Genomic DNA, 10,648 nt, shown 5'->3' with positions numbered 1-10,648 from the left:
AGCTACAGCAGCATTCTGAGCTTTTGCCATGTTTTTTCCTCACATCTCCAAGTTGCATTTGTAATATATGAAGTTGCTGTGTGGTTCTCCAAACTAAGCAGCTGTTACTTTGTTGTAATTGTGATAGTCTGGTGACAGAAGCCATATGAGGTTTGTGAAGCAAGGTAAAATGTTTTGTTTGATTCAGTAAGAAAAAATGAACAAGATTTGGGAGCGTGAGGCTTAACTGGGACCCCAAGCTTGCATGTTTTTTCCAACTAGGTTTGCAGAGATACCTGAAAGGTTTTCTTAGCCCCGCAAACACCATGTATTGAGCAGATGTTTCATCAGCTCTCATAAATCTAAACGAGAGCCATTCATACATCTAAACCACCACACCACTGTAATGATCAGTCATTGTCCCTTCCCAGTGAAAAACAAGGGAAAGCAAAGGGTGTAAAGCTGAAGGAACATTTAACCCAACTGGGTCCAAGCTGTTAATCAGGTATTGTGCAAAAGTCTTAGCAGCAATGATCTGTGTCCTGGAGACTTCCTGTCCTAATCCCAAGACCCACAAAGTTCTGGACACATGCTTATTTTCAGAAACATTAAATAATTTGTTTTAGCCAGTAAGATATGAGGAGGGCCTTGTAGAATCTGTCTAGATTAACTTTATGCATAACAAAAATTAGTCGGCCAAGCCCTGATCCTTTTGTGACCAGACTGTGATGATAGAAAACTTTATCTCAAGCATAAATCAACTGTACATGGAGGTTTAATTTCCACATCAGCATAATCTATTCAGGCTTTTTTTTTTCCTCTCATGCTGAGGAAAAATTAATTCCTGCAAAGTCAGAAAACTAAAAAAGTAGAGTTCATCAAAACATCTTCAAGTATTTATTAAAAAGGTTTGCAATGAAAGGGAAAAGCCAGTGGCACAGATTAATTTCCACTCTCCTGAGGTCTCTAAAAAGACCACAAGGTTCTGAAAGTTAAGGTAGGATTTTCAGCATAAAAGATTCAAAACTTTAATCTAGCCTTAGTGGAGAAGGAGTAATTGCTTTTGCACAGACAGATTAGGTGCTGGTTAGATCTGCTAACATCAATCTGCTGCTCAGAATATCAGAGATAACTCAGAAAATGCTCCCAAGGTTGTAGCCAGTCATTCGTCCACAGAGTGCAATGCGGCAAAATTAGCAGTCCTCCAGCCTGAGCACAGCAGAGATTGTGTAAGCAACTGTTACCTTATGCTTTCTGCTGAAGGATTGAGAGAAGGTTGTGCTCTTGGAAATCACCAGCACCACTTCCTGGGACTCTTTCCAGGCAAAATGTATCACTAGTAGAGTTCCTTCTCAGTTGTTCTGAAGTACACTACTGGAGTGGTGCAGTGGAGGCCACAGCCCAGTATGCTTAGTGATTGAGAGCTAAGATGAGATCCTTGAGGCAAAGTTGCTGTGGAAGTACTATGGCAATTGTGTTAATACTGGAAAGGAGTGAGTGGAAGCAAGAGAAAGTGGTTTGGCATTTTGTGGTCAGTCATTCTGTACAGCCTACTGAGCATCAGCACTCAGAGTGAGAAACAGCATGCCATTAATCCTATTACAAACATGCCCGCTATCAGCAAAACATCCACCTTCTCTCTGGACTTTGCTTCTGTTTGGATGTGAAAGCCCTGTTCCTCTCATAGGTCCAGTGCTTTTCTCATTTAGCCTCTAAGTTCAGTAAGCATGTGTACTTTTTAAGATGTTCATTAAAACCTCTATTTATTTCTTTTTTTAAACAGTCTTCTCACAAAATGAATTCCTGAATTTCCCCCAATGTTTATTGCATTTCATTTCCCAGGCTCTGTTCGTATTTGTGAAGGAGATGATTGAGTTACTAAAAGTAAATTACATGTAAACTGAGGAAGAGAGGGACTCCCACACTGTTTACCCACATGACTGCAGGGAAATAAAAGCCAGCCAGTATAAATGTGCACCAATGACTGTAATTAATTGCTGCAACAGAAACAAGTACACCTGATGTCATGCAAATCTTTCCCTAGGAAATAGCACTTCTTAATTTTTTTTTTCATTGACTGAAGGAATAAAAAGAAAACCAATTTACTCATTAGCATTCCAGTAAAGCTAATTGGATTCTGAAATTTACTGTTCTTTTGAACTGTTAAAAAAGCTTAACACAATTACTTCCCCCGTGGTTCAAATGAGAGAAGCTGAAAGGCACTACACAATATTACAATGTCCAGGTTTGCTGCCCAGGTTTTGGCTGATGGGGCTGAGGTTTGACCATCACTTCTCAGATTTGATCTTTACATCATGCTGTTGTACACATCCATTTTTAGAACAGCCACAGCCTCTAGTGAATTCAAAAGAGAATTTACCAGACACAATTTATCTGTGAGGAGAGAATGTGGGGCATGTATCACATCCCAACTCCTACTCAGTTCTACCTGATCTGCCAAAGAAACCGATGGAATGGAGACATGGCACAAAAGGGGAATTACAGGGCGATCATGTCTGAAGTACCCAGTACAGGTAATGACAGCCAACTTTGGGGTTTTTCTTCAAGTCTTGTTGTAAATTGGTTTTGATGGGAAAATAGTTGTTGAGGTTATAGTAAGAGTGGTACCTTCTTTTGAGCCATCTGGCCACACTATGTTCTGTGACCTTACTGCAATAAATTCTAGCAATTTTACTCTAGCAAATTGCAGCCACAAAAAATTCTTTTCAGTTGCCATTTCTCAAGGAAGCATCCTCTGTCTACACATAGACAGCACTATCCATTTCTAAATGTATGTAGAATAATAATATCCCTGCAGTGATGTTTGCACAGACACCAAAGAATCCAAGGTTAGTGTTCATTTTTCCTTGAGATGCTTTATAAACTTTTCCATGATGTCAAGTTTTAGTCTTAGGTTTTGTTCCACTGTGATACTGGAGCAGCTTTACTCCAGGGTCACTCAGGAAGTACACTGCCAAGGACACCTAAGAAGGCTTGTTTAAGAAAGTCATTCCTTTTAGGTAAAGATTGTTAGAACATGCTGTGGGAAAATGAAGAAATATTAATATCTAGCTTTCTGGTACAGAAAAGGAGATGACTGTGGAGTGTTACAAGCAATAGTTTTGACTGGCACAAATCAAGTGTGCACTTTTCTTTAACACATTCAGGTTCTACTGCTTAACCATGTACAAAGGGAAAGTGATGGGAAGTTAAATGTTTACAGAGTAACTGCTTGGCCCATTTAGAAACAGACCCCACTTCACCAGGATCTTCTTCAAGCTGTGTAACATCAGCAAGTGCTAGAATCATAGAATCAATAAGGTTGGAAAATACCTCAAAGATCATCAAGTCCAAACTGTCACCCAACACCTCTTGACCAGTAAACCATGACTTCAAGTGCCATGTCCAATCCTTTTTTGAACACCTCCATGGATGGTGACTCCACCACCTCCCTGGGCAGCACATTCCAACAGCCAACAACTCTTTCTGTGAAGAACTTTCTCCTCACCTCAAGCCTAAAGTTCCCCTGGTGCAGCTTGAGACTGTGTCCTCTTGTTCTGGTGCTGGTTGCCTAGGAGAAGAGACCAAGCCCCTCCTGGCTACAACCTCCCTTCAGGTAGCTGTAGAGAGCAATAAGGTCTCCCCTGAGCCTCCTCTTCTCCAGGCTAAAACAATCCCAGCTCCCTTAGCGTCTCCTCAAAGGGCTTGTGCTCGAGGCCTCTCACCAGCATTTGATATGTATAGGAGCACTGGTGAATGCTTTGTGCAAGTGTTCAACTGAAAGATTTAACAGATTAGAATTTAGGTTTGCCACAATGTGTCTGCTGGAGCTGTTGCTCCTGTAATCTTCTGTTCAAGGTTATGCCACTGAAAGTTGCAGTTCTACTGAAAAATAGTAATCTTTAGGCAAAATACATCATAGTGTCAGTATAAACTGACTTTCCTACTCAGTTAGATGCAACCTTCCTACTGGAGTCACAAAAAAGCCTCCTGTAGGCAGTCTGCAGTCACTGATCAAATGCTGCAGCTCCAAACCTTCTTCTTTAGTATTATGCCATGTTAGTTTACACCACAGTAGCTTCCTAGAGAAAAAAATCTTCTTGCTGTTACTATGGCATGTACTTTGAATGTAGGCAAAGTTCTGAGACGGCCTCTTGGGGCTTCAGGGTTATCCAAACTATGGTGTGTAGTAAGGTACTGCTGCTGCACACAACATAGGATTTTAGAATAGAATAGAATAGAATAGAATAGAATAGAATAGAATAGACCAGACCAGACCAGATTGGAAGAGACCTTCAAGATCATCGCGTCCAACCCATCAACCAATCCAACCCACCTAAACAACTAAACCATGGCACCAAGCACCCCATCAAGAAATATGCCAGTAAGTCCTGTATATTTCATACTGGATCAGTTAAGAACGTTGCCAACTTACTGTGTGCCTCACAGGGTCTCAAGTAGTTGATTTGACTATGTGTAGTAAAATTTAGTAGTTCATTGTCTTTAGAGGGTTTAGCTTTCATGCAAGCTATAAGTGAAGCATATAAAGAGGGTTCAACGCATGCTGAAAAGCCCCCCCTGGCATTCTTCCTTACTGTATTTGTGTGTTTCTGTATTTTGGCACGATACGTAGGCTCCCTCCTTTGGACTGGGGTGAACTCTAAGTCTCAAGTTCTCCTGTTTTCCCTGTGTCAGAATATAGGGTGTGGGAAAACTTTGATTATCCATGCTTATGCTTGGTGATACCATGAATAACATCCATCCTGAAGAGGGATCTCAAGAGGCTGGTTTAGATAAGCTTTGTAGTTAAGATTTCCTAAATAATGTTCTGCTTGAAAAGCAGTACAAAGCACCCAATAAAGAAATTAGTCACATCTCATCCCTTGGATGAGCTCTTGTCTAGAGTTAAAAAAAACCAAAACATTAAAAAATCTACTTTTTAATCTCTCATTCCTTTGGATAGGGAGTTAGTAGCTGTAAAGTATGCAAAACAGTTAATCCAGTGCTCTGAACATACAAAGTGTTAGCTCAATTACATGCAATGAAAGCTCCTGGTTTAGGCACTCTACTTCTAATCTTACCTAATGATACCTGGAAATGACCTCGCTCTTCCTGTATTTAATATAACATTTCATAACATTCTCCTCTGAGCTTGATCTCTGTCACTCTAAAGCACCCAAAGATCAATGCTGTTCTTGTGTGTCACTTTTCCACCTAGTAATAAGGCCTCAATAACATTCACAAGGCTATGTGATAAAGGCACCATGATTCACCATGGGGCATCTCAGCCCAAATATTGTATTTAAACATACTCCTAAAGTTGCCTTAGCCTCACATCCCTCAGCTACACAAGACAGATACCAGATTAAAACAAAACAAAACAAAACATTAATGAGCATTAAATGTAAAAAGCAACAGCTGATCTCATTTCTCCTCTCTGAAAGTTGTGCACTCTGGAAATTGATTTGCAGAGCGCTGGTTTGAATTCTGATGTGGCTGTGTACATAGAAATGCCTAAGACTCAGAGAAGCATAATTTGATTTACTGGAAATTGCTGCAGGAAACACAAAGTTTAAAAAAAGGGAAGTTTGTGTTACTTAATCTTAGTCAAGCAAGTATTTATATAGCATGTCAAACAGAAGAAGATGTATAGCTAATAAGAGTGTATTGAGCAGATAGAACAGATGCTGATAAACACTCCAAGTGACAGGCCTGGTGGGGACAAACACCGTTCAGGAACACAAGAGAAAGAAGGTCAGCACAAAGGCAGTGCATGAACACCAGGGAGGAAACAATCCACCCAGAAGAGAAATATTTTTGAAGTGTCTCAGCACCCTGACTTGCAGGATGCATTACATTTGGTCTCTAAGACTTATTAAGAAGAAAAAAAAAATAGCAAAGCAGGTTTTCAAATAAAGAAATAATGTTAAAACATGAGACTGTCATTTTCCATCTTGCCCACTGAGACACTCACAGGGTAAGCCTTCTCCTGTTGCCTTGCCATGCAGTCCTGAAGTGCCCTCCTGCACTGCAGCACGTTGCACAGCCTTTTGTAGGTCATGAAGTGTGTTGTCCCTTCAGCTCTGACACTAAGGCTTTCCTCTCCATCCACATGCAGGCAGGAAGCTCCCTACATGTATCTTTCAGTTGCTGTTTGCTCAGCCTCTGTGATTTCCAGCTGAGCATGTGCATTAGGTCTCTGAAAGGCTGCAGTCTCTGGGTTCCACAGAGCTAGTGGTGCCACATGTAGTGGGGAAAAATATATAGACATGCACCTACACTTAAACCTCCCTTCTGGGGTGTTATCCAGACATCAATTATTCAGGCATTTTTTAAAAGTAATAAGGCTCCAAGTACATGGATGAGAATTCTAGGAGTCTTCAAGAACAGTCTGATCTGAATCCCCAAACAGTGAACCAAGGTTGTATTAACAGCCTGCCTCTAAAACAGATCAGGGAAGAATAAAGTAGATGAGATTAAAAAAAACCCTTTCCATAGTATCAAGGTCAGTTATGATGCTAAAGTGCTTAGTTTAATAAAAGTGTCTAATTTCCATTGCACAGTTATGATTTGTTACAGGATAAGTGACACACTGCCCACTTGAAGCAGATGATAAAGGTGACCTCATCTGTATGACTTTGCTTCAAGGACACTTACAGTCTTAATCCCCACAGACAGGATGGATTGTATTAAGCAACAGGAACAGTAGTTTGTCTTGGCTAGACCAGCTAGCTCAAAAGGACATTTACCATAGTAAATACAAACAAGTAGAGAGGGAGGTGAGAAATACAGGATGGCAGAGAAGAGCAAGTCTAATGAGAATCTAAACTGAGATTAAATGACCCCAGTGATGATGTGAACAGCCTGTATTAAACTGCTGTATTACTTACTTATTACTCTGTCTTTAGTACCAGTTTATGTCTAGTATAGACTTCTTGGGACTCAGCCAGTGGATGAAACTGGCACCATTTTTCATTTGAAACAAGTGGTTAAACCTCTGCAAAGTTGACTGTTGGGGGGGTGGGGGTGGTAATTGAAGCCTTCACCTTCCTGTTCTTCACACACTATAGGTCTAAAGCAGAGAAATGCCTGAGGCTGATTCACTGCCTTGTTAGGCTGACATGGTTGAAAAAGTAAGGAAAAGTAGTGCTGAGCAGAATGGATGAATAGAACTTTTTATTTCTTTCTGGAGCACTGACTGATGTTGAAGTCTCTGCTAAAATCTTAGGAGAGCATTTGGTATGGGCCATGTAAATATAAAGTACTTTTCTGCAGCTCTTCACTGTAATCTAGGGGAGAGCTACCGAGTTAAAAAACAATTGATCCCTGATTGTTGCTGAAAAAATCAGAGTGGCTTTTGTATTTTGTGGGTTTGGTGTGCTTGGAAGTGATGGGTGGCTTCTCATTTCCCTTAATTTTGATCCCTTTCCCCTGACTGAAGATAAATATTTTTGGTATTTGCAATCATAGACACCGGCTTGACAATGTCCTGAGAATCACCTCACACATCACAGACAGGCTCCTCTTTAAAAAATGTCTGTGCAAATCAGCTTGTGTTGGACATGAGAAATTCTGATGGGGTGATGTCAAAGGCATGCAAATCACTGTACTGAACAAATCCTTGGAGAAAAATGCTGTAGTCAAAGAGTGTGAATGATAAACACAAAATAGTTAATGAAAAAGAAGTCACTGTGGATTTTAGCTCTGCGCTGCTAATGTTGGTGCTTTCTAATTCAGTTTTCTTGCTGGTGAGGCAGTATAATTCTTGGCTTCCCTTGGGAAGGAGAAATAGATATTCAGGAAATGTGGAGACAGAAAAGCTGACAGCTGCAGTTGTCCTTTTTAATTATTTTTCAGTTATTCTTCTCATGCACTTTTCAACTTCAGGCAGTTGCTCAGGAATTTTCAACCTGGTAACTAGCACCGAGGTGCCACATAGGGAGAGCAGAGCAAAATTCTCCACTGGTTTATCATCTAGATCAACAGTCCTTTTATTTGCTGTGTTGCCTGACATTTCTTTGTGCTTCTGCTGCCTTAAGGAACTTCCCGTAAGAATTTTGCCTACCAGTATACCAGAAAACAAGCTGAAGTGAAAACTAGTTCAGCGTAGCTCTTTCTGCAAGCCCCAGCACATGGAAATTGTGAGAGCTGATTTTCTTTTTTTCCTTCCTGACAGCCTTCAGTTTGGGCTTTTCTGATTTAGTTTTTGTTTTTAGTGACCTTCTGAAAGCACAGAACAAGCTTCTGTCTGGTAGACACATAATGAAAGAAGACAAACAAAGAGACGGTACAGTACATACTGGAAAGACATCATGAGCTATCAGGGATATACTACTGCACAGTACAAATACATGGTGGTGTATTAATTTATCTGGTTATTCTTCTCTGCTTAGAATCAGCTCTGTTCTCTTATCTGTTCTGAACAAATCAGATTTTTCCCTTTGCTACCTATTTTTCAGGACTGTCTGTACATATTTCTTCTTCTCTGAGCCTTCTACATTTCAGAAAGCACTCTGTAAGGAACTGTCCTGGCAATGTCTTTCAGGACATGAAAGGATTGGGCAAAAATCACATGGGAAGTAGTAATTTCTTTTAGGTCCCCTAATTCCTGCTATGATGTGATATTCATGGATTGCCTTCTTTAAGCGAATTCCTAACTCAGAGAGCTGCAAGATAGGAAATGTAATCGAGATGCATTCTGAAGTCTTCTAAAACAGAGGTAGAACTCAGGGATTTGCTGCCAAAGCCCTCTTGTGTGTAGCACAGAAACTGCATCTCTAGAGCTAGATTGTCCCTAAGCGACTATCGTTATATTATCACCTGCATTACGTCTGCCACGCTGACTGCTTTAAGAGCTGCAGCCACAGGAGTCTCCTGCTTTGCCTAACAATCATATATATGTGAAACAAGGCAGCTTCATTTTTGTCAGAAAAGAAATCACAGCAGCTCCATTTCTCAGTAAGTGCCTTTGTGTTTAAAAGATCCTGTGCAGTGTGGTGAAACACCTGGCTGGCACTACTTAGTCTGCATACCAGTAAGTGTCTCTTGTTGCAAACTGCTAAGATTTCATGACAAGTATCATCTGCTTTGTCTGCTTATTGTTAGGACTTTATAGCTGTGGGGAACATGCCAGCAGAGAGAGACTGCAGTAATAATTTATGTGGCAGTGTATCACCATGGGAAGTAAAATAATATTCTGCTCTTTCACAGAAGCCAGATAAAAGAAAAACAAATCTCCAAAGTATTTTTATCTGATGCTCACCCAATAGAATTCCCCACAGAAACTCCAATGAGAGATCTGAATGGCTTGCTGTGTTTGGCATTTCATTACCACTCAACACTCTAGACTGTAAAAATAGGGAAAGATTATTTCATTCTCTTAATAATTCTTGGCCTTTATAGAACACAGATGATGAAAATCAGACATCTAGAAATAAATACAAACTATGCATTACGTTATAAGGGCTTTCCCAGGATTTATACTATAATTCTTCCTTCCCCTCCTTGATTTTCCACTCAAGCAAAACACAAGGATCATCTGTAGCAACGGACATCAGTATCATGTAACAAGTAATTAATTTGTAAATGCCCACTTTTGAAAGGATCCTCCTGCTGAAACTTAACAAACCACTTCAATGGCCCTTGCAGAGGAACTAGGATACAGACAGTAGTTTGGAGCACATCTGTGTCCATGGTTCAGCACTGAGGCAGGTTGCTGAGCTCTGGTCAGCTGCAGCAGCATGTCCAGCTGCTTGGTGCACTGTGCCCCATGCCACCCACAGCCTCCAGACAGCACATTCTGGGTGCCACTGCCCCATGCTCAGTGTCAGGTCTGCAGCCAGCTCTTGGCTGTGGACGAGTTCAATTCTGCAATGACCACCTAGGGCACTGACATCCAAAATGAGGATACTAAATCCTGCCAGTCATCTGTTGCCTAACTCTGCAAGTTAGATACATTGCATGGAATCATAGAATGGTACAGGTCAGAAGAGACCTCCAAAGGTCATCCAGTCTGACCTCCCTGCAGTCAGCAGAGACATCCCCAACTGTATCAGGCTGCCCAGGGCCTCGTTAAGCCTCACCTTGAATATCTCCAGGGAAGGGACCACAACCACCATCCTGGGCAACCTGTTCCAGTGTTCCACCACCCTCACAGTGAAGAACTTCTTCTTGATGTCCAATCTAAATCTGCCCTTCTCTAGTTTGAAGCCGTTGCCTCTTGTCCTGTCACCGCAGGCCCTTGTAAACAGTCTCTCCCCATCCTTCCTGTAGCCCCTTCAGGTACTGCAAGGCTGCTTTTGGGTCTCCCTGGAGCCTCCTCTTCTCCAGGCTGAGCAGCCCCAGCTCCCTCAGCCTATCCCCATAGCAGAGGTTATTCAAGTTTCCCAGAGCACTCCGGTGTGGTTCTCCTGCTCAGCACCCGAGTCAGTTTTCTGTTTGTTTTACCTGGTTCCAAACTGCATCATTAAGCAGATAAGCCCCCTCGCCCCTAACCAGGCGAGCAGGCACTGCTATTGCTTCATCTCAGCTTAAGGTGGTAGTAGAGCTCTGTCTTTATTTGTGCCAAGAACTCTCTTGTCTTCACACGGGTCTTTCCAATTTGTTTTGAAGCCGTTTGGAGGTTTCGCATGGGATTATAAATGGCCTGAGCCAGGGTAAGTAACAATTA

The sequence above is a fragment of the Melanerpes formicivorus genome, unplaced genomic scaffold (assembly GCF_026170545.1).
Source record: "Melanerpes formicivorus ecotype bairdi unplaced genomic scaffold, bMelFor1.0.p_v2 SCAF_14, whole genome shotgun sequence".
NCBI classification, from domain to species: domain Eukaryota; kingdom Metazoa; phylum Chordata; class Aves; order Piciformes; family Picidae; genus Melanerpes; species Melanerpes formicivorus.
This window is presented reverse-complemented; position numbering follows the sequence as displayed.